This window comes from Artibeus jamaicensis, unplaced genomic scaffold (assembly GCF_021234435.1).
Source record: "Artibeus jamaicensis isolate MK-2021 breed Jamaican fruit bat unplaced genomic scaffold, CSHL_Jam_final contig_415, whole genome shotgun sequence".
NCBI classification, from domain to species: domain Eukaryota; kingdom Metazoa; phylum Chordata; class Mammalia; order Chiroptera; family Phyllostomidae; genus Artibeus; species Artibeus jamaicensis.
In genome coordinates this window covers 1,741,682-1,767,626 of record NW_026521823.1, presented here as the reverse complement: position 1 = coordinate 1,767,626, position 25,945 = coordinate 1,741,682, and the positions used below count along the sequence as shown (strand labels likewise).

The 25,945-nt window shown below is 35.7% G+C and overlaps 1 long non-coding RNA gene across 3 annotated transcripts in view; it reads right to left on the bottom strand.

Moving 5' to 3' along the window:
- The window catches only part of LOC119062309 (uncharacterized), a 55,736-nt gene extending 31,242 nt beyond the window's left edge, over positions 1-24,494 (bottom strand). Inside the window, exons 1-3 of one of the 3 annotated variants that reach the window (XR_008391685.1) lie at positions 24,271-24,494; positions 21,517-21,573; positions 11,411-11,533 (exon numbers count right to left, since the gene is read on the bottom strand). This is a non-coding gene — a long non-coding RNA (uncharacterized LOC119062309). The remainder of the gene's footprint in view (positions 1-11,410; positions 11,534-21,516; positions 21,574-24,270) is intronic. The other 2 variants (XR_008391684.1, XR_008391683.1) reach the window with 2 other exon arrangements.
- Positions 24,495-25,945: the final 1,451 nt, after the last annotated feature.

The following is a 25,945-nucleotide window of genomic DNA, read 5'->3' as shown; positions in this document are numbered from 1 at the left end:
GGAATTCCAAAACATTCTATATCTATTTTACTTAAACATGATTAGTTTCTCCTAGTAAAAAAATTATAGATTTTCAAACAAGAAACTTGACACATACTACTATATCCCATCTGCAAAATATTTCACATCTGTAAAAGTTTTTCCTACAGGCTTATAGTGAGGATTAAATGGGTTACCATGTTTGAAATTTCTCCATATACTCTAAAAAAACATGCTGTTGTTAGTCACTGTTTGTATGTCCATTAAAGAGAAGATATAAAATAATTGTATTTTATGTTCTCAGTGGACATGGACTTGAAACACATTTATTAGACTATCAAATCTTCCATGGGAGTTATGCTACATAAGAACTGCAGTGGAAATGCATTATTAGACTCAAAGAAAATGTTTGATTCATAAAGATCATGTGCATGCAGCAACTATAAATGTGCTTGACTCTTCCATGCACAAGGTATAAATGTACACATGTACAATGCCACAAGTTCAATTGCTTAAATTATGAAATCTTTATGTGGCACACTGAAATTTCACGCATATACACAATGTCTGACTGAACTGAATCATGTCTATTTTTCATCTTCAAACTAGAGAAAAGGTTCTGATTGGCCTGCCTATAAAGTTCAGGTTTCAATTGCCCTCCCTGTGTGATATTTAAATTGCCTGGTTAATGAGAGACTAACTCCTATTAGTGCAGAATCTAATGATTCTAACTATTATTAATATAGACTGCTGCAGCAGATTAGAGAGTGTAGAAACAGCTAACTTAATAACCTGTGCTATGCCCTTTGAAAACCAGGAAATCTGTTCTCCAGTCTACCCCAGGAGTATATCCTGGATGCGAGAAGAAGCATAAATTTAGCAGGACTATGTCCTCCTTCTCATAAAATGCCTGAGTTACCTCACTTTTGTCTGAGCAATGATGCAAGACTAAGGCTCTGGCCAGTCCCACAGCATATAGAATCACTACGGGAGAAATCTTCATTTCACATACCTGTGACCTGCCTCTGATTCTTTATTTAAGAGGCACCCATTCATTTTGTATAAATGTCGATGATAAGCTAAGCTTCAGAAGTTATTTGGGGGAAATAGGTTTGGCATAGCCCAGATGAAATTAATGAATATCTAACCTGTGAACAGCAATATCAGAGCTGACAGCAGCAAAATTAAGAATCAGAGAAGCCAGAAGCATTAAGGCATAACTGGATGACATCCTTACACCCAGGATTTTAAAGGGTAGCATGGAATCTTGCGCATATCAAATTAGTCATCAGGTCAAATTGCAAGTGAATTCACCTTCTGTGTAAAACTTTGGAATTCCCACGGAGAGGACTTGGAAGGCAAACATATCCCTAGGTGAGCAGTCAGAGCACCTGATCCTGTATAATTACATGGAATGAGAATTTGATACATGACAGTAATTACCTAGCTGAAGGTGCAATTAGCCATTTGTGACCTCATTCTGAGAGGCAACTAATTAACCCTTAATGTCAAAAACGTCAACCTTCATCAAGACACCAAAAAGAAGTACTACATGATCAGCTAATACTTGTTGCAACCTATTAATGGTTGGGTCTGTCATTAGAAATGTGAATATATCACTTTTACATCAGCATTTATATTAAGATGTAGTATATGTATCATTTCTTTTATTTTGTGGCTGCATTTTCTTATATCCTTGTATGGGTATAAATCCTTTTCTAAAATAAGAGTAAGTCTTCATATGCATATAAAATCATCTTTCAGTGAGATAAAACCCAGTCAGTAGGTATAAAAAGAACTATAACTTGTCAGTGCCATGTGATAACTCAGGATTATGAAAATGGTACTGAATCTGAAAAGATTTCTAACTATGCTATCATTGTAATTATCACTTCTTCTCTACTCAAATATTGGCCTCACTGGAAATTGATTCTGGTACTTTGTTTTTGTTGTAAATGCTAAAGATATAAGAAACATTCTCTGGGATTGTATGGAGAAGACTAAGATCAAGGTCCTTTTTAAACCACCCAATACAGGCCCACAGTTATTTGCTGTCTATTTACTTCTATTTACTTTCAACTAAGGAAAAACGCTGTGTATTTTCTTCACAAACTAAGGTTCAGAAAAGTAACCTCAAAGACTTTCAAAGAATTAGCATGGACCTGTACTCATTTGTTCTGAAATAGATCAAATTAGTAAGTAAGATCAGTGTGACAAATACTTATATTGCAGATTGGAAATAAAATCTAGCACTGATATTTCATTGTTTGGGATTCAACACTGGAAGCTGATGTGCAATGCTAAAATTCTGTAGACTGTGTGACTTGATTATTTTCTTTCTTCAATATTGTTTTAAAGGGTCTAAACTAAATCCGCATAATTTCATTTTTAAAAAAGATAAGCAAACTGTTTTCTCAAGCACCTTACAAACTTGTGTTTCTGGAGCAGCAAGAGAAACACAAAGAAAAAAGTACACAGGTCTGGCATCCTGTTCTTTGACTGGGATGTGTGGCATGTTCAGAAAGTGTAACCAATTATAACCTGTTTGAAATTATATCGACATTTTTTATTATTTCAAATCACTCTAAAGACCTATTTTGGCCTTCTAAATAAATACAAGAGCAAAGACATATTACTTCAATTCCCTTAAGTAAATTCTAAAATAAAGTATTTCTTTGTGTGTGCTACACATAGAAAGGTACTTCTTAGTGTATCAATTTGTCTGAAGCTGCCACAGGAACCTATGCATAGATGGGAGGTGTTATGTTCACCTCTGAAAATTCAGTAATCTTTCAAACTAGAAAGAAGGTAAAACTTCTTATATAGAGAGAGAAGCAAGGGGTGAAAACAAGGAACAAACGCCAACTATGACTTACTAATCAATGGAAAATGAAATTTCTACTCAAAAATCACACATAAAGTCCTTTAGTTACAGGGGATGCTCTGCCTCCAAGGAGTTACTGAGCTTTTTCCATTTTTTATTTGTTCAGGTTAGAAATTAGAACTATGTAACACAGTAAGCTTAGCCACCAAGGTAGCACTTGAACCAGCCATTTCCATTGACTATTGAGCTTTCATGTCCTCAACCCCAAGGCCCACACCAAGTAGGTCTGCTGCTGGACTGCTCACCCACTCTGCTCCTTTTCAATGGGGGTGCATTCTGGGCTCTCTGAATGAGTGCTAAACTCTGCCACTCAACAAGTGTGACTAACCACACATTCCAAAGTATACTTGTTTATTCAAAACCATATATTTCCATGTAAAAGTATGTGGGCCAGTAGAGAAGTTTACATGCCAAACATGTATCTTAGCAGTTGATTTTGGCTTTTCTAATTGAATCACACATAATAAAATCTGAGAAGCTTGCCATAGCCACTTATTTTACGTGTGAATATGTCATTTTTATCAACAAGGTTTTCAGTGTTATTACATTCTATGTAGATTTAAAATAATTGTTATTTCTGAGTATATATTTCATAAAAATATAAAATATTATAAACATCTGGCTAGATGTTTCAAAACACTGGCTGTAAATTTGTTTTATAGCTGGAAAAAATTTTAATTGCCAAATGTACAACTTTGTCATTAGTAAGAAATTATAAATTATTTTTAGATTCACATAATTGAAAAGCATGTAAGTTATAAGAACTTACAAATAAATGTCCTCATTTATCCAATTTTCAAAATATATAGCAACATTTTTAATTGATAGTTTAGTCATTTCTAGACTTGCTTTTTAAAAAATAATGTTCAGGTTCAAAATAGCAGCATAGGTAAACATGCTCACTTGTTCACACAACCACATCAAAATTACAACTCAACTACAGAACAACTATCACTCAGAATTCTCCTAAATCAAGCTGAATATAAGTCCTACAACTATGAAAGAAACCACAAGGTGACTTGTAGGAGGGGTGGAGATGTGGAAGAGGTTGGTCCCATACCCACATGTAGTGTATAAAAATCAGGAGGGATATCTTGGGAGTGAAGGGTCCCTGACCAACACCAGGCCCTAAAGCCCAGAGTTCCAGTACCAGGAAGATAAGTGATAACTTCTGGCTATAAAAATGAGCAGGGATTGAGGCTGTGGAAGAGAAGATGAACTGCCAAAGTCTCAGCCAGTTCCCCTTAAAGGGCCTGAACTCAGACTTGCTCAGACTCACTTCCCCTGAGCACAGGAGAAGCAGCTTGAAATGCATCAGAGATATATCAGAAGGAACTGAATTGTCTAGCATCAAGGGGAGAGGTGGGGAACAGCTTTCTCCCAGACAAAGTGCTAGAAGAGGCTCCTTTTCTGAGCACACCCCCATAGAGCCACAGAGCCTACAGGTGGGCACCATATCTGAGATTCCATCAGCCTGGCTCTCACTGTTTGCCCCACCCTGGTGGTTTCCTGAGGCTCCACCCCAACCAACATTGGGTTCACCCAGGCTGCTTCCAGTGGCTTTTCCATACAAATGGTTTGTCTTGACTGGTGCTTCAGGTTTTCCTAAATTATCTCAAACAAATAGCATCTGGCCTCCATGTGCCCCATGCCTATTGTTTAGTGGCCCCAGGCCCAGCACTAGCAGCAAAGCATCTGGCCTTGGTTCACAGCTTGGACTCATTTAGGCACCTCCAAGCCCAGCATATGTATCAGCCAACTGCAGATTTCTTTGTAGCTTATTTGGATGGCCCCAAATAGAGCACATGGGTTAGCTAACCTTGGTCTGCATATCCCAAGACGCCCCAGAGCCTGTGAACCCATAAACAGCTACAGACAAAATCAGAGCACAACCATCCCCAACCTCACCAAGTGACACACTCAAGGGGCAGACTCACTGGATACTTGAGCCCTGCTGAAGAGAGTGTTTTTCTGTAGAATAGATCCCTGCACAGCTAATCATCCATGGTAGTTGAAGGTTGGTGGTCAGTGGTCACTGCCAGACATTGCAGCTGATAGGTGTTGATCTGCCAACAACAATTAAGGCTTGGCTGTGGAATGTGGGTGTACACAGCCCACATGATGGGTGCACCTCAAAGGCCCAGCCTGGGTGATTACGGAGGCTGTGCTACTGAACCCTATAAGACAATCACTATATTAGGCCACTCTACCAAGCTAGGGAGTCATAGCAGCTCTACCTAATACATGGAAAGAAACACAGCGGGGCTGCCAAAATGAGGACATAAAAAAACATGTCCCCAAAAAAGGAATAAAGTGAAACTCCAGAAGGAGAACTAAACAAAATGGAGATGAGCAGTCTGCTAGATACAGAGTTTAAAACACTGGTTATGAGGATGTTCATGGAACTTACTGAGAACTTCAACAGCATAAAAAATGGCATGGAAACCATAAAAAGAACTATTCAAAAATGAAGGATACACTAACTGAAGTGATTAATAATTTATAGTAGATGAAATGGTGCTGAGAATCCAATCAGTGATTTAGCAAAAGCAAAGCAAAAATACTTAATTACAATAAGAAGAAAAAAAGAATCCAAAACACATGAGGATAGTTCAAGGAACCACTAGGACAACTTCAAGTATACAACTTAGCATCATGGGGTTACTGGAAGGAGAAGAGAGTGAAAAGAAATACTGTATCCAGCCAAGCTATCATCTAGAATAAAACAGATAAAGAGCTTTTCAAACAACAACAAAAAAAGATAAACAAGTTCATTCTCGCCAAACTATTATTATACGGTTAAAGTGTCTTGAAGAAGAAGAAAATATGAACAATAAAATGGTAATAATCACATATCTATTAATAACTGAATCTACAACAAAATAAATGAAAAGCAGAATAAAAACAGAATCATAGATACAGAGAATGTCTTGATGGTTGTCAGATGGGAGGGGTTTCAAGGGTATTGGTGAAAAAGTTGTAGAGATTAAGAAACAGAAATTAGTTGTTACAGAGTAGTCATGGGGATCAAAGTATAGCATAAGGAATAGAGTAGCCAAAGAATTTATGCAGGACTCACTGACATGAACACCAGTGTAGGGAGTGCATGAGGAAATAGGAGGGGAATAGGGTGGGGTGGGGCAAAGGGGGGAAATTTGAGACAATTGTAATAGCATAAACAATAAAATATAATTTAAATTAAAATGTTCACATTTACTCATTAGATTAAACATTCAAATTCTGGATATATAATTTATACTTATAGCACATATTTTAGTAAGCAAAAGACCTGGATTTCAAATGCAGGTGGCTGTGATTATCTCATTTGCAAATAATAATATTTTAAAGAACCCAAAACTTAAAAATAAAAAGTCATTCCTGCACTTGAAATGCAGAATTTGTTATATTGTGTTTCTTATGCAGAATATCCTATAGCAATCTACTTTTTTATTACTTGAAGGCAAATCAATGTACCATAGAGACAGTTATATGCAAAACTTATATGGAGATGTATGAGTTTGAAGATGCATACCTCTAGCTAAGATTTTTCTCATCAGTTGATATTCAGAAGGGTGAGGATGTTTACTATTCTTAAACATATTATAAGTGTCTTCCAGATGGTGAGAGGAAAAGATTCAAGGAAAATTTTGCTTTTGAGAAAGTCTTGATTTTAAAGTTCATCTAGATTTGAACAGTATTATTTGCATTAGAAAAATGGAAAAAGAATGTTTCTATAGGGAAAATAATATGCTTGTATATGTGTGCATGGATGTGTTTTGTACGTGTGTGTGTTGGCATGGAGAGTTGAGTACAGAGGTGAAGTTCAGAATAGATAAATCCATAGAGCCAGAAAATAAATTAGTATTTTCCAGATACAGGTATTACAGTCAATAAGAAATTTTTGCTAATGGATAGCAAGCTTCTTTTTGGCATGAGGTAATGGTTAAGGAATTAGGTAGTGGTGATGATCACATGACCTTGTTAATACACTAAAACCCACTGAATGGTACACTTTGAAAGTATAAATTTTATGGTATGTAAATTGTATTTCAAAAAATAGATATTTATGATTATGTACTAATAGAAATACATAATTATATAACTTAATTAGTGGAAAGCAAGAGAGCTCTTCCCTACAGTGTAATTCCAGTTAATAAGTGTATAGGGAATTATGGAAGCAGGGACTCATCATTTGACAAGTACCATGGTAATAAAAATTTCAGGAATATAGTAAAAAGATACTAAAGCTAATAAGCAAGCTCATAATTAGAAACATGATTACTTTCACTGTGCAAGTATCTGCCCACTAAACAAATCTAAAAGTAAAACAAAACAAATATTTTTAGATGTTTCAAGGGCCATCTTCTCTCAAAAACGTGTATAAGGATCCTCTTCAAACAACAAATTTACTCTTAAGCTAGGTTTATCATATGTCATAGCTAAAGAGATCACTACATTTAAAATTTATCATCTCCCATCAATTATAAGAATGCTCTTACACAAAATTATTCCTGTCTTACTGTATTATAGTGAAATTCATGTTTTCAATCCCATAAGACTTAGTGGAATTTCTTCATATGTTTGAATCACCACAGGCATATTTGGACTGGAATATTCTACTTCCAATTGTAGAAACATGTATTGGGTTGGCCAAAATGTTTGTTTAGTTTTTTTTCCATAAAGCAAAAGACATACTTTTTATTTTTACCAATAACTATATTGATATTTTGAGTACATTGACCTTCTCCCACTATTGGCTTTTAGAGGCTGACAGTACTGCCAAATATCTCCCAATGCATAAGACAGCCCCATAGCAAAGAATTTTTTGGCCAAAATGTCAATAGTATCAAGAAACCTCTCAAACCACTTTTGACACATTCAATTAGTCACAACACTCTCTCCTTATATTGCACAATTTTTGTGTGTGTTTCAGTTGCATTTTTACCTTTCTTAAAATAATAAAGTGTAATAATTTACCAATTTTAATGTTTTTTAAATGCTTGCTGATATGAAAGCTGTCACAATACAATCTAACAAAATTGTCTCACATGAAGTTAAAGACAACTAAATTAAATAAGAGTATTTTAAATGTTTTCTTTGTACATTATATAAAAATTGTAAAAAATATCCAGGAAACAAAGAATAATGATTAAAATGGATAGAAGGCTAAAGGAATTTAGTTTTAAAGGTTTTCTTTTTATTAGTATTGAATTATTTAACAGATTAAGAAAATTAAGCTATTGAAAATACATGTATGACTTTCAAATGAATAAAGTACCAAAAATTCAAATTCTTGGAAAAAATTGTCACGGAATTGCAATTGGTAGCTTTAAAGAAAAGACCGGTTTGGGGGGATAAGGGTGAGAGGGTGAGTGTTCTCTTTTGTAGTCTACATATTAAACCTTTGTATTTCAGCAACACTGAATGGTGGTGAAAACCATAGTCTCTGAAGCCACACCATCTTGGATATATCCTGGCTCTACCACTGATAACTGTGGGACAACTGCACTAGTTTCTTCAGCTGCAACATGAGAACACAATACTACTTACCTGTGGCAAAACCTTCTGCCTCACACTACCTATTTTCTCTTTCTTTATTTTAGCAACAGAAACCTTTGGGGTTCAGCTGGTCACATGGCATTCTACAGAGTCTAACTCCAAGCCTCCCTTGTAACCAGGTGCAGCCATATGTTTGAATACTGCTCAATAGTATATGAGTGTTCTAGGTCTTCCCTTAAGGACAAATAAATTGTTCAGTTTCTTTGTTTGCCCCATATCACTAGCTAGTAATTGTCAATAATCAGAGCAATTGCACTTTATACAGAGCTAGAAGTGCCTACTGAGGATAACAGAGCCATTACAGTAGTCTGGCTCCTTGCATAATGCCATAGAATAGAGCTTCTATCCCCATCACAAATGATTAAACAAGAGGAAAGTAAAATTTTGTCTTCTTTAAGTGCTATAACTTTGTTATTTTAGTAGCTTAACCTATGTTTGCAGCATAGCTACAACACAGCATTGTGATGAGAATTAAATGATCTATTATATGCAAAGCTTATAGAACAGTGTCAGGAAAACACCAAGTCTATAGAAGTGTTTGCTATAATTATTTCAATTACTATTATCAATTTTTAGCCACAAAGCAATCATAAAATACTACTGTACTAAGAACTCATAATAATACATAAAATTAAATAGAATCCCAATACCTAAAATTAAACTACTCACCCTTAACTTATACGATATAAATAGAATCATTTTATATCTCACCATGACATGAAAAAGGCAGGGGAAATAGATGTGATACTTAGAAAAAAGCATTACATTTAATTTATTTTGTTTGTTTCTAAATAATGCACATAATGAGAAAAATGAAAATAAAGAGTGACTTGATTAACAGAGTGATCTTTGGAAACTCAGCTTATGTCTTAGCTTTGACATTTACTGCTTTGTCAAATCATTTGAATTTTCTAACCTTCAGATCTTCACCAACAAAATGATAGAAACACTAGTAAGTACTAGAAGTCATATCATCACCTCTTTACATTTTGTACTTTCCTGTTCCTTTGTACCAACCCTCTCTCAGGTCCAACAGTGGGACAGATCAGTCTGAGCCAATATGAGTTACAACTATTTCTTTGCCACAGTGATTAATTCATGTAATCTAAGTCAAGAAGCATATGGGTTGTGAAGCATGTGTGTGTGTGTGTGTGTGTGTGTGTGTGTGTGTGTGTGTGTGTGTGTGTGTGTGTGTGTGTGTATTTAAGGAGGGGAAATCAATGAGAAGCCTGGTATTCTATGATGGTGTGCAGAGAAGCATTGCCTCTTTCCCCATGTGACTAAGAAGGTTAGTGCTCCAGTGGCAGCTTGAAGCCACTTCCGAAGCTACTGCAAATTTAAAATCCCCACAAAAGCAGAGTCTAGAGAGCCTTATAATAACAAGGCCAAGTTGCTTATTGACCCAGACAGCCTTTGGACTTTCAGTCTTATAAATTGCCTTTGAGGTTTGAACCAGTTTAATCTTGGCTTTTTTGTTAGACAAAATAAGAAGCAGTTTAACTGTCTTATTATGTTTATTGTGTATAAATCAACTGCTATAGGAAATACAGTGACCTACATATTGTATAAACCCATTTACTACTAGCTTTATAATAAAAAACAAGAGTAGTTGCATTTATATTCACAAGATACTTTTAATGCTATTATTCTTTGAAAGAATGTAAAATGAAGTTGTTACATATTTTCTTTAAAAAGTAGCATATGTACTTTCTAAAATACACTATATTATATCAATTTCATGTTTTCTAAAAGAAATTTCATACACTGCCTGGGTTATAGGACGAGCTCACCCCCCAATGGTGTTTTTCTATTTTATACATTAAATTCCATTGAATCTGAAATCAAACTAAATCTAATTTTAGTTCATCCATTTTTAGCTGGCATTGGCAGTTATGTGTATCTCAGGACACCTCCTGCCTAAACATGGAAGGCTTGAAAGTGGCCAGTTGAAAACTTCACTCCTGAAACTACTCAAAAATAACTCAAATTGGGTAAGTGATGCACAGGATAAAATTAAATGTATTCCATATAATGGTGAAATATAAGATGAAGAGCAGAGGAATACTAGAAGAAAGGAAGCTTGGCTTTAATATAAATGGAGCTTTAGACGTTAAAATGTTTTAAAAGCTATTTCTGAAAAGACAGATCCAGAGGGTGAAATTTTATTGAGGTATAAGCACAAGCTTTGCTGAAGAGCACACTGTGGGAATGCTTGCACAGGTGTGGCCCCATGAATGACAGATACCTGTCACATAGAAGTACAGCCACATCCCACATATTTATTATCTTCCTGGCCTCACTTAAACATACAGAGTAGAAAAATGCATTCATTGTATTGGCTATGCTTTTGTTGATTTTTCTTGTTTGATGAATTGACCAACTCTGTGACTGCCACAGGCTAGTATGTAAAGATAGTGTTATAGATTCTGAGTTCCACAATTAGGAATATTTCAGGTGGGGTGAGGGTGGGAATGTAAGTACCATACATGGAAATAGAAATATTACTTTGTTTAATGAGCTAAAATGACAAGTAGAGCAGGTATTAGTAAATGACACATTAAGAGGAAAAACATGATGGAAGAAACTGATATTTTTGAAAGAAATAAAAAAGTGGAATGTCTTTAATTTCAAGTGTACAATCCACCATAACTATGTTGAGAGCAATACTAAAACCATCATGGGCTTTGGGTTTGGACAGTTTAAAATTCTCTTCCAGGTCTTTAATTTTCAGGTTCTGTAATAAAACCTCTCCTAGTGCATTCACAATACAATAGAGATCTCATTTTTGGGCTCACTATGAATATTAAGTAAGAAAATGGGAGTATAATGGTTTGGAAATTAAAAGTCACTTAATGTCTATATAAAATCCTCTTTCAATGAATAGGAAAAAATGTCATTATCATTATGTTGGTTAGGGAAGGACTGACTCCAGCAACAAACAATCCAAACATTGCAGTGGGTTAGCATAGCTATTTATTTCCAACTTACAGCCTACCATGGATGTTCAGGTTCAGAAAACAGCTGCCCTCTACATAAGCACTCAGGGTCCATGTTCATAGCAGCTTCACTGTGTTCAACACTTGGCTTACAAAGAAATTCAGGTATCTACAACTCAATAAAATAGAAGGAAATAGAGTATGAAGCCTCTCCTTGCTTTGCAGGATATTTTATAGAATAGGCTGCTCTCATTCCATTCTTAAGTCGACTACCTACCACCTCCATATGCATGGGATATGGGATTCTAGCTATACGCCCAGATAGAGGAACATGATATTCTTGGACAGTGATTAGTCTTTGTCATAGCAGCCTCTAAAGCCACCAAATAACTATGTGTAGCCTTATTTCTATGAAAAGCACAGATAGTCCCTCCCAAGGGAGGTAAGACAAAGTCCCTTTCATTAGTCACATCTATATGAAATTTTAAAGTCTCTGGGTGATTCACAATCTTTTCCATAATGTCTGGTCAAGGTTCCTCATGATGCAACAATGTATAAAATAAAATACAAACCTTTTGCTTTATTCTACTTCCAACATACACATTACAAAAGATGAAGCATGTGTAAATAAGAGCAGTAAATACATTCATTCTGAAAAAGGAAGATCAGAAAAACTTAGCAGGTATGAGATTCTTAACACAGATGGACTTCTGCTGGGTAGCTTCTGTTTTTAAACCCTTCCCCTGACAATGGGGAAGAATCCTTGATTACATTCACATTCTACTCTATGGCCCACGGTTGCTTTACTTTCTCTCATTCTCCAGAAATGTATTCAATCACAGCTACCTACAGACTGTCTGAGGTATGGATGCAAAAGGATTACATTTATTATTATCTATCCTTATGCTTGCCACATAAGAATAGATAATATGTTGAGTCTTTTTTTCTAAATGAAGGTTCTTTAAAGCCTTTGTTTTCAGGCATTTTTTTACTTTTATTTCCTGACATTTGGGGTGTATTCATCATAGATTTTCTAATAATTTGAGGCTCTTTTTCTAAATAACGTTTCACATTTTGAATCTTTGCAATTACTGGAAAAGCCTCTCTTTTTTGCAATATACTGCTAAAAGTTGCAGGTTTTTCAATAGTTTCCTGGGTTTTTCCACCCTCCTTTCACAGTCTTGAAAAATACTTAGACCACATTCCAATTTGTCAGGGGCTCAATTTGCCAAGCATGTCGCCACAGGACATGGGTCACCAGACTCCCAGACTGCTATAAATGCTTGTGTATAGCACAAACACTAAGCCAATGCAGGGCATGCTAGTATTTTTTACACTTTTTATTACAACATTTTCTGCTTCCAGCTATAAATATCATCACAATAGTCAGGGTTTGTTAGCTTCTAAACTTCAGTAGACTCCAAAATTTCATTATCTTAATACCTTAGAAGTTTAGTCTCATTCAGTCCTTGTGTGGATTAAGTGCAATGGAATACTTTTCTTAGCAGAAGGAGACTAGGAATGCAGTCTGAACTGGAATGGACTAAAACAAAGGGTGTTTTAAAAATCACTGGTGAGGGGAGAGCATAGGCCATCTGTGTTTTCTAATTGACTTTACTCAAAGGAAAAGCAAACTTTTTCTTATCTTCATGACAGGAGGCAGTTTCACTACTTGGATGAAGGCACCTCCTCCAATCTGGTCAAATCAGGCTTCTATCCTCCTTTAGAAACCGGAAGATAGTAGCTCTCCCTTCCTCTGTTTCACAAGGAGGGCCTGTGGGTCCTGGGGAAAGGTGTTCCTGGGTTGTAAAACTGGTAAGAACCTTTAAAAAAAATTTACATCTTAAAGGGCCAGAAAAAGAGCTTACTGCTACAAATTTTCTGAAGTAAATGCTCTAAGAAAGAGAAGTCAGGATACTAAAGTCTGAAATAAGCTGTACAGAATTTAGTCAAGTTGAAGAGAACTTTAAGGCCTTCTTAGACAAGTCACTCAAGTCACCAGGCTGATGGCCATTCTACCATCTTTAATACAAGGCTTCCAAGGTCATCCTGGAAGATCAGCAAAAAAGATTTAAAAAACATAGAGGACCTCAATAAAGATTTTTCTCAGTTCTTCTGTTCACATGTCATTATATATATATATATATATATATATATATATATATATAATTAAATATATGTATATATATTTAATCAGAGAGAATTTACTAACTTCTCATAGCTAACTTCAGGGGAGGCTGGGGGATGCACACTTTATAAAGGGGATTTTGATAATGTAATTCTCTGCCATCATAAGTGTGGGGGCAGTTTTACCTGCAAATCCCCCCGTCCACCATGGATGAAAGTAACACTACCAAGACATGATCTGCTTGGGGAGGAGAGGTGGCCAATCTTTCAGAGGAGAAAGGCCAAGAGCCCCTTCCTCAATGGCTTTTATTGGGTTGTAATACAGGAATATAGGTGGCAAGAATCAGACAGTAGATAACATTTCAAAGAAATCTGAGGGCTTAGTCTGAGTCAGTGTCTGTCAGGTAAGGGGGTTACAGAAACTTTGGGAGATGTACTCATTTCCTGCTCCAACCCTTATCATATGAATGAAAGCACTCTTAGCAAAGCAAGCTTCACAGGATTTTAGGAATTCTTTCTTATTCCTGGTCACCCCAGATCCCCACTCTAGCTGGCAAGGGGCTGCACTGCCCTCGCCGTTATAGGTTTTCAGGCTTAAATGGATTAGAGCCAGGAAGTGCTTCTCCCAGATGGAAATGGGGACTTGGGCTATGTCAGAATAGCTGGGGGGTGAGGGTCCATCACTCCCTCTTTGTTGTAGCCCCCCGAGTCCTTCCGTGATGGCCTCCCAAGTGATCATGTCTGGCTTAGGTTGTCTCCCCTCTGAGGGGTTATACAAGTCATGGACTAACTGACCAAGCGTTGGAGCCAGGGGATGAAGCAGAAGCAGCATTGCTGCCAGAGACAAGCTTTTATCTCATTAATGGCTCACATTCTGGAGGTCACTCACTCATCCTTAGCCATGGGGGGCAGTTACAACTCCTGAAACCAGGCAGAGTGGTTCCCAGCACATAAGGAATAAAACAGCCAAAGATATAAAAAGATATAAAAATCTTTCCTCTTTCACATGAAACAGCAGCCAAGCTGAGGAAATTAGTGAAAACTTAAGCTAGAAAGGAATACTGTGTGATTTCAGCCACCATCAATAGACAAATCAAGACAGCATGTCACCTTTACAGACAATAGACTTCAGTATGACACTGAAGAAAATAGTACATATTGAAAATTATCTTAATTTTCAAGAAATCAAATTTAGGTAATCTAAACAAAAAGGGAAGCTATTTGTTTTAAAATATTAAATAGTGGTAGGGTAAATGGAGGCAGTCTGGCTTCCTTACATAGGTGTCTGGGAAACTAAGGGGAACGGTGCTTCCATAGCCTTGCAGGGGCCTGATAACTAGTGTTCTCATAGCCTTGAGACTGGGTCCGATAAACTGTTCCCATAACATGAAGTGGGAGGGCATGCACAGAATTATGTTATGTTATGTAATGTTCTGGCAGTTTTCTGGCTTTTTTCCCTTCTAGTACTTACACAGGTAGGGACCCCCTGCTGGGGGCAATTATGATGAGAGACACACAGGGGGCAGGTTCCACAATGGGTGCCACGCTGGGGAACAAGGGCCATGACATGAGACATGCAGCTAGACACACAGCTTGCAGCATGCTTGGCTTGCTCACCCACGAATAAAGGCATATCAGACATCCCCATGGCTCTGTGACTATTTTTTCATCTGAACAAATACCATGAACCTGCCTGGCCTTAAACAAATACCAAATACCATGACTCTGCCTGGCCTTGAAGTTGCTCATTTAATCTATAGAAGTCTTATAGAATATTCCAGTAAGAATGATTCCCTAACTACAAACAAAAGTGGGTCAAGGAAGAAATCTGCCAGAGCCAGTGGGCAGAGGCCATGGTTTTCCTGCTGATTTTCTCTGCACAGGTGGCCCCTATAATGAATACTCCTACTGAATATGATTGTTGGATATTGTTATTGCTACCTCACCCGATTTTAATGTTTGTTTATTTGTGTGATAAGTGACCCATTCAAAATACGGAGTGGATGTATCTAACTGGTAGAGAGAAGATCACAGTTTCATATTTTAGTTGCAAAGTTAGTCTGTGAAATTAAGTACCTGGCATTTTGATGTATGTATCTGTAAGATGCAGAAAAATATAATGTGGTAAGATCAGCAACCTTCTCTGAGAAGAGGAAGGTATAAGCTTTAGGACCCTAGGACCCTCAACCGAGGACACACAAGCATAGGTGATGACATCTGAGTCAATGAGAATCACCTTATACTTTCTGGAAGCTGAAATGCTACTCTGTGGGGCCAGTTTCCTATCCAGGATCAGTCCTGGTCACAACCTTTTCTGGATAACAGCTAAAGATGTCAGTCCTGGGCAGGTGCACCTCATCAATCTCAGTGTTATGCAATGCTTGATGTAATTTCTAGGTGCTGTGCACAAAAAAGCAAACCTGAACAAATTTTCTACATATCACTTCCAAGCTAAAACAGCTCAAGTAAGCTCAGAATCTTCACAAATTTCCCATGTTAGGATCAGAACACTAGTAACAAAGGAGTTTCTTAGAGTTATGTGAATGAGCACTTCAACTACCTATTTGGGTGGTGGAAAGATAGAAAATTAGTAGGAAAATAAGTATTTTCAATAAACCAAATATTTTAAGTATCAAGGTAAAGCACAGTAAACTATTAATGAACTGACTATATACATCTAAATACTTAAACTAATAATATAGTGCTTTTGTGTAGTGATTTACATTTTTCAAAATAGTTTTGTGTAGCAAATTTCTGCATAGGAATTGTAGAGCAAACTTAAAAAATAAAATGATTGGTGTTAGGAAAGATATCAGACACTGGGTCTTCTAATTCCCAACCTGGTGGACAGTGCTCTATAATGCATATTACTTGGCATAGACTCCAGGCTAGCTAGCAATCCAAGGATTCATAGATGATTCTGAAACAATGTTAGGATAATGAATCTCAGGATAGTTATTAAAGTTACATTTAACTTATTCATGCTATGGTATAACAAGTAGACTTTTATGGCTTCTGTCTACAAGTAAGAAGAGTTAGAACTATTTCATCCCCAAATAAACTTGTTTTTTATTAAATGGGTGGCACATCTAGGTTTAAAAAACATCATTCGTCTAAACAGAGTGGATAAAACCTATGCTAAGATGACTTTTTAAAATGTAAATTTGTGTAAATTTTAGCACAGATAGAAGATCTTGACCATTTTTTCCCAGTACAACTGCTATGTGGAAATTGATTAAAAAGTAAACTTCCCCAAAACAGCTACTAAATAATTACCAAGCAAATTTTTAAGTGAAGAGCCAACAGAAGGATACTCCACGAAAATTGGTTATTCTTCCATAGTTCACTACAGTTTGGTTTATCCATGGGCCCTCCTACTTCCCCATTAAGTGCCCTCTCCTCTGCCTCCTAAATTGTACCCAGATCAATATTCTCCAGTGACTCTAGACTAATACACAGTCAAGTATTATCCCATAAAGTCTAAAATATTAACACTAATACTAAAGGGTTGGGAAAAAGTAGGTTTACAATTGTGAGTATATACAACACAGTTTATTCTTTCATTATTATACATTAGTTACTGTATTATTTTTCGTATCAATAACTGTGAGCCTACTTTTCCCCATTGTGTATTTGCACTTAATAATTAGAGGCTATATAATGACAATTAAACAAAGAGTTTTTAAATTTTTGCCCTCTGAGACCTGGGTTTCATGAAACTGCTTTTGCTTAAAAGTTTCTATTAGCACCGTTAAGATTATACAAGCTAATAGCTTACTAACTGCTTAGAAAATTGTGTTACATTTGAAAAACAAAAAGGTGAGCAAAGAATAGAAATAGAAAAATAAGACTTTAAACAATAAAATACATAAGCTATACCTTAGCAAGTTCCATTTAGATGGGCTTTTTCATGTTTATTACATTTTTTACAATGACTTTGTTGTTTCATCCTAATGTAAAGTCCATGGAAGGAATAGGAAAAGAAAGAAAACAGAACCATACTAAGCAGGTGTAGGCGACACCTACAAGGAATAATCATTCCCATTTTACAGCTGATGGAACTCCAGTTCATGTTCGACAAGCTCCTACTGGGAATTAACTGCATTATCTCATGCTGAGTATTTTTAAATCCATTGTCAGTGTAAACCTTTATGACAATCTGAAAGTTAGCCATTAGTTTCTCTATTTTACAAATGACTGAGGCAAAAACATAAAGGTCCTTATTAAGAAAATACTTAAAATATTTGATCTTGTATCTTCATTAACCAAATTTCATGGACTTATAGTCAGTCACACGGGCTACAAATGAATCAAGGAAACATTTTAAATCTTCTGACTCTATAAACAGTGCTCTTTCTATTACACTTTGTCAGAACAAGACAAACATCTCAGTGAAAGGGTAAAAATTAATGAGGCTGCTTGCCTGTAAGAAGCCAAACATCTGGACATTTTAAACCAACTGGATGAGTAACTGAATGTTTTATATTTTACCCAGATATGAAAAGTGAGTTTATATCTTTTATATATAGAATTATAACAACAAAGACAAATATAACCTGGATAAAAAGCATAGTGAAGAGCCATTTTTATACTGTTTTAGCTGAGTGAGATAAAAAATACCATGCATTTAAGATCTAATATATAATACTGTTATCCAACATGTTTAACATACAAGTAAACAAACTAAAGGACATGTAAACATCTATTAGGCAAAATTCGAACTGATAAATAATATTATAAACTCCAAGTCCTATATGCTTTTTCCCCAATATAATTTCTACCTAAAACAAAAGAAGAGACTTACTAAGGACTGGGCCTCAAGGACAAAAATGAATAAACAAGAGAAATTACCAGCATTGGACAAGTAATCCTGCCTAGTTCTCTAAAGGATTGTTTTCTCATTTTATTTTAATGACTACTTAATCAAGATGTATTAATTTTTCCCAGAAATGGTCCAAAATTCAGGATCAAAATTAAAGCAATTTGAGATCAACTGGAGAATATTTTAAGAGTATGAAATCTTAATAAATACGATTGATGAGATGACAAATTCTGCAGCAGCTGAGGTAAAGCAGAATATGCGAACAATTTAAACAAAATATGCATTTAGGACTTTCAATTGAAAAATCACCCACATGTGCACTGTGTAATAGCCAACCCTTGGGGTTATGAGCCTGGCTCACTGGGACTCCAGGGAGCTCTATGTTTTCCCGAGGGAGGCAATGAACCCCTCAAAACATTCTTAAGATGAAATTAATGTGAGTAGATATGTATGTTGTAATAATATGAAATCATAAAACAAAACAAAGATATCATTAGTCATAGCATATGAGTAATTCTATCACTTGGCACAATACTAAATACATAGCTGCTGTCAATTGAAATAATTTTCAATGAAGATATTAAAAGTCCAAAACTCTTGAGTATACCTAACCCATATCAGAAATACTACATTACCTTTTATTCAGTATTTATAGGAAACTGTCTTGACTGTTTAAGACTGATCTTTACTACAATCTGTTTGCAATATATTATAATGTCATAGAAAGCAACTCCTTTTTTAAGAAACACTAAGAAAGCTAAGCAGCAGAGCAGTGAAAGTTCTGTTGAACATTGCGGTTAGGCAGAGTAATCCAGCAAGAAATATATCATAGAGCTTTTGGTCTCTGACATCAGACAGACTTGACCGCAAATCCTAGGTATACCCGATATACCTCAGGTCCATGGTTTTTTTAATCTAAAATCCTCCAAGAATATGAAAAAGAAGAAAATATGAAGTAGGAGAAAATGCTTTCCAAAATACAGGTGAAGACAAAACTTAATCTGAACTAATGAGAGATTATTTATAGCCACTATGTGTGCTATTTACTGTGAGTATTCATCTACTAATGTGTTTGATTACAGGGTATACTGAGAATATACTATGATGTTTGATACTATAAAGCATATACTCAGCTTTCTGAATGCTGAACACTTTTGATTGCCTAAACATATTGATACACGAAGGTATGTAGTAAAGGGCAGGACCTTTCTTAGTGTATGACTGTTTTTTAACACGGTGATCTTGGATAAGCAGCTGTACTTGACTCTGGGATAATTGTAGGATTTGGGGAGAGTGGACAAGGTCATGTTGAAAAATACCTGGGACACACTGTGGACTGATTATATGGTAGCAATTACTACTAACTGAATGCTTGAAAGTATGGAGGGCAAGAGTTACTTTCCCTCCATAGACAGAAATTCTTTCCTTTATTCATACAAATTATATTTCTTGAACTACTGAGTTGCATTTTGGAGATACAGTATAGCTCTCACAGTTTAGAAATGGAAGATGGATGTTTATAATCCATGCCTTGAAACTCCGTGAAAAGGATGTTTTACACCAGGTGATTTGGAAGCTCAGAGACAAGTTTCTGGAGGTTCTGCCTGAACTGAGTTTCAAAAGAAGAGTTAGTTGGTAGGGAAAATGCTCTAGATGAAGAAAAAGCCATGTCATTTTTCAACATCGACCAAGTATCAGCAATCTCCCTGACAGAGAAAATAGGGCATTAGGGTGATCAACTTTTCCTGTTTTTTAAGGACTATTCTGGGAAGTCCCACATCCCTGAGCAAACTGAGATGGTTGGTCTTCCTAGGTGGAAGCAGGACATGATTAAAGACAGTGAGAGACTAAACTGGAAGTATGTAAAAGGCAAATAAATATGCAAACTTTCATTTGAAACTATTTTAACACAGATATATGGCTAGAGAAAAGCCATGCATGCCCTCTTAGGGCTTAAAACAAGAGAGTTTATGTACTCTGCTTAAAAAAGAGAGCCAGTGTTCATATCTCAGAGCATCACAGTTGTTAATCAAAAAAAAAGCTACCATAGGGCCAGAAGAATAGAGAGAAAGCAGTCTCATAGACTACAGACTCAGAGAGAAAACATGAAAGAAATTTGTGCTTTAAGCAAAAGATAGTATTAGAAAGGTAAGAAAATACATAACTAGTCATAGCTTGGTTAGAATGTTGTATCTTTTGTGTAAAAATTAAGGGTTTTAATATGACATTACAATTTTCTTTCTTTCCTTTTTAAAAAAATTATTTGGTCCAACAATTTATATACAGAAGAAATTATGGTATACTGAATATTTGCAACATACATTATTTTCAATTATGCTATGTAGAAACTTGATGATTGACACAGAAAATAAAAACTATAATTATTCAGGAACATCAAGAGATATTAGTGGTCATAATTAGTAAATAAATTTAAAGCCCCATGTTATATATAAGGAAACTACCACATTTTTCAGAAATATAACCTAAATTTTTATCTAATGAGAAAAACTTCAGTATCTAACCACTAGGTCACAGATGAATTTGGAAGATTTTTGGAAATGTACTTGTCAGATTTAACCTGCTTTACTGTTGAACGTATCTTTAGGATCATGTATATTGCATGTTATTAGGTAGGATTTGTAATAAAAACTATAGTCCTGGACTAGATTTAACCTAGGATAAAAAGGTGGTGTTGAAGTGCTTTTCTCTATTTTCTTTATACAGAATTGCTTTACTTTGTCTCCTTGGCTTGAAAAAATCCCTACTCTTTCTATATAATCCAATTTAAATAAATTTTAGATCAACACATTTCTTCATAATCCTCAGTGTTACTCCCTATGCAGAGGGTAGACAAATAAACAAACAAACAAAAAAACAAAGAAATTTCAAAAAGGAAAGAAGCAGCTCATTGTGGCATGTTGTAGTGACATAAATATAACCAATGAGAAACCCTTGACCCACCTACTATGTACTCTCTTACCAAGTGAGAATGTATATGTTTTTCTCTTCCACAATGGGAAAGAAGCTAAAGATGTAAAGCAGGATCATAATTATTATCGGAGTTAGGGCAGTAGTATGGTAAAAGAAAGAAAAGGGTTAATTTAGAAGACATTAGCGCAGTATAATCACTAGGAGCAAGGGACGGCTGCATGTGGAGAGGAAAGCTAAGGCTTATTCTAAATGGGAAAAGGACTTGAACAGACACTTACCCAAGGAAGACATACGGAAGATCCAGAGACACATGAAGAAATGTTCAATATCGCTAGCTATCAGAGAGATGCAAATTAAAACCATGATGAGATACCACTTTACACCAGTCAGGATGGCTATCATAAACAAAGCAACAAACGACAAATGTTAGAGAGGTTGTGGGGGAAAAGGGGACCTTAGTTCACTGTTGGTGGGATTGCAGACTGGTACAGCCATTATGGAAAACAGTATGGAATTTTCTCAGAAAAATAAAAATCGACCTGCCTTTTGATCCAGCAATTCCACTGCTAGGATTATATCCTAAGAATCCCAAAACATCAATTTCAAAGAACCTATGCACCACAATGTTCATAGCAGCACAATTTACAATAGCCAAGAGATGGAAGCAACCTAGGTGCCTGTCAGTAAATGAATGGATCAAAAAATTGTGGTACATATACACAATGGAATTCTATGCAGCAGAGAGAAAGAAGGAACTACTACCCTTTTCAACAACATGGATGGAACTGGAAAGCATTATGCTGAGTGAAATAAGACAGGTGTTGAAAGACAAATACCATATGATCTCACTTTTAACAGAAGATAAACTACAAAACAGACAAGCAGGCAAAATAAAAACAAATACACTGAAACAGAGAACAGGGGAACAGTGACCAGAGGGGAGAGGGGAGGGAATTTAAGGGGGAAAAAGGGGAGGGATTTAGAGGAACAAGTATAAAGGACACAGGGACAATAACTAAGGGGGTTGGAAATGGGAGGGAGGTGGGGTACATGGGGGAGGGGTGGGATGGGCTGGGAGAAATAAACAGAAAACTGTACTTGAAAAATAACTAAATAAAAATTTTTAAAACTCAAAAAAATACTAGGGCTAAGTGCCTAGAAAAACACCTATCTTCTTTAAAAAGAATGTAGAAATGATGGGTTAGATTAATTTAAAAACATATCAAGACAGGGTTTTTTTCCTGTTGGATTTTAAATTGTTAACAACAATGGATTCCATTTATCAAATACTTTTCTAAAAATATTAATAACAAACAGTAATGATTTTTGAATGTCAGTTGGTGATCAGAAATCCCTAAAGATCTTGAGAAAACAATACAGATTCCTATGCCCCAATGTCAGAGATTATAATTTAGAAATTAGGTGAGAGCTCTGGAAATCTGTATTAAAAACAAACCAGAAAGACTCTCAGATGATCCCAATATGCAGTCAGGTGCAGAAAACACAACTACAGTGCCTCTGCCTTTGGCCATGCATTTAAAAACCATGGGCTGTTTTTCATGAGTGAGGGTGCTGAATTATGCAAAATAAAAATAACAGCAGGCATGTGGGTATCAATAAAATTTCATGATTAGAGTATGATTTTGGAAGAAAATTAGATTTGTCTTGACACAATTAGAGGTCTAATAAATTTAGTTTCCATTACCTTTTTATTTTGAATTTGGAAAAAATATGATTCATTTTTATTTCTTAATATCCTTTTAGTCTGAAATGCCTGTTCTTTAAACGAGTTAGAGCTTTTATTCAAAATTTTGCAAAATAGCTGGCGGCAATTCTTCTTTGTCTGTTATGAAAAGGTAGTGACTCATGAAATTGTCATTTTAGTAAATGCTATCATTTAATATTTATTGAGTACAAACAATATGTTAGGTGCCGACAAACTCTAGCCATTTTACACTATATATAGTATAGTTCTTATTTATGCTTCAACTTAAAAGTCCTCAACCCTTGCTTGGTAAGCCAAGAAATCCTTTGGTATTTACTCTAAATTATTCAGGCCTGGAATCCTATTTGTATTTGTTATGAAAAACGTTACACTTAAAAATACGATGATATGAAAATGGAATAAAACAACCTTTTAATTTCTTAGAACATGGTGTAAAATATTAAGGAAATGAGGGCAATTAGAAAAGGCATTAAGAACAAATTATATTCATTATATTCTCTGGCCGTATTCCAAATGGAAATTCTTTAGATAAGAGAAATCAATGTGATTATTAACCAAGAATAAAGAATAGTGGGCTGAATCTAGGGGAGCTGTTATATTTTAGAATGCTGAAACAGGCCTGGCTGGGTAGTTCAGTTGGCTGGAGCATTGTCCTGATACACTGGGGTTATGGGTTCAATCTCCAATCAGAGGACATACAGTAGTCAGCCAGTGGATGCATAAATAAGTGGATAAAAATCTCTCTTCTATTTCTCTCTCTCTTTCTCAATTTTATTTATTGTTTATTATTTTTATTTTAATTGTTTATGTTATTACAGTTGTCCCACTCTTTTCCCCTTCAGCCCCCTTTACCCAGATCACTCCCACTCCCATATCAGTCCCTCACCACTGTCCATGTCCATGAGTTCTTCATATATGTTCTTTGACTAATCCCTTTGCTTTCTTTCAATCAGTCTCCCACTTCTTTCTTCCAACTTACAGCTCTCAGTCTGTTCCATGATTCTACGCCTCTGGTTCTATTTTGCTCATTAGATTACTCTTATAAGTAAGATCATATAACATTTTTTTAAAAATTAGAATGCTGGGGTTTATTTGAGAAGAAAACCCACTTCTGATGTCCACTGGCTGCATTTATTTAGATATCTGGACATTAACCAAGATTCAACCAAGCACCAACCTCTTCAGCTAACACAGAGAAGTCTTCGGGGCAAGGAACTGGAAAAGGCTCTCAGCGTCAGAAGAAACTCTGACAGGATCATGACAAGAACAGTTAAACTCATGAAAGTAGAAAATGACCCATACTCACCCCAGAGCCATTTCAAGCTTTCCAAGTATACATTCAAAATTTCATCTATTGATCTTTATTTTCAGAGGCAGATGACACTGGTTTTCAAGAACTCCTTAATATTTGTGGAGTAACTATAAACAATATCTTCTAGACATATTTTCTTTTTGAATAGAGTTTCTAAAATGGAACAGGAGGTCTTTCACCTCTGACAACATGAACAAGCAGACAGACAACTGTATTACTTGGTTGCCACTGGTCATTAGTTTTCCTAGTCAGGATGACCAACTGGACTGAGTCCAGTCTGAAGGTCAGGTCACAGTCAAGTCTAAATTTTAGCATTCCTATGAGTTTTCTATTAACCTTAGCCCGAAAATGTAAGCCGTAGCAGAATGGCCCAGCTTAGGGTACAAAGTAGAACCCATGCCTATTTCCAGACATGTTGAAGGCTGGTAATCTATTACTTTTTGACTGAAGGAAGGTCAAGAGTATCCTAAATTTTGTCAGGAGAATAGAATGGTTTGTGTTTACTAGTTAGACTACAGGACCAGATATGTCATTCTATGGACAATAAAGGGCAAAGGGTAAAGCTGACAGGACCATTTTTACAAGGTGACAGAGAACAGCAGGGGGTGAGTAAGAAGAGAATTCTCTTAATTCTGTGCAGAGTTCAATGGCAATGATCCATGAACTGGCAGAGAACTGGCCTCTTGCCGAAGCTGCAAGGGTACTCGTTCCAAAAGTTTGACAGCAGCAGTTTACAAAACTTCCAGAATAGAACAACTTAAAGCAATGTTGTGTGGTCAATTTTATACCACCCCTGAGTATTTCTAGACTCAACCAGCTAGATTTAGTTGGGTAAGAGTGGTCCTTAAAAACAGAGATGGGGTAAGGAATTAGCAATGTATTTCATTATTACCTACAACAGCTGAAGCCCAGAACCAATTTGGATGGTGAAATTTTCTGAATGTCATCTGTCAATGTAATAATGATAATGATAAATTTCTCATTACAATTTTAGATAAACATTTTATTTTGAAAATAATTTTAGTACAGATTTTCTATGTACTGTCAGACAGTCTTCCTTAATGCTAACTGTTAACTTCTCTAACATTATAAAACTATTATATTTGTCAAAATTAAGAAAATAACATTGGCACATTAATATGGCTACGAATTTTATTCAGAAATCACAAGTATTTTCTATTAATGCCTTTTTACTGTTCAAGGATTCAGTCCACCATGGTACATTGCATTTAGCATGATTTTATTTAAATTACAGAGTAATTAATACAAAAATACATTGCGTATCTAAATGGTATGTGAGACAAACTCTCTGCCTTCAAGAATATCATAGTCTAATAAATAGTGTTCTACATAAAATAGGATAAAGTTAACATTTTAGAGCACCTGTTTATTGTCATCAAATATGACATAAAGTACACCCTCTAAAAATTAGAGCAGGAATACATACTGAGTGTATTCACCATCAAAATGGAAAAAAACTCACTACATTAAATGAGAGAAGGAAATAAAACCAAAAAATCTACATTTTGAAATTTGAAAATCTACACATGAAATAATCTACATTTGTGCAAGTTGGGAGCAGATCAGATATTGTAAAGCACAACTTCAGTGGCAGGTTGTAAACACTGAACAGCCTGTCCAGAACATGATAGGAGGAAAAAGGAATGAG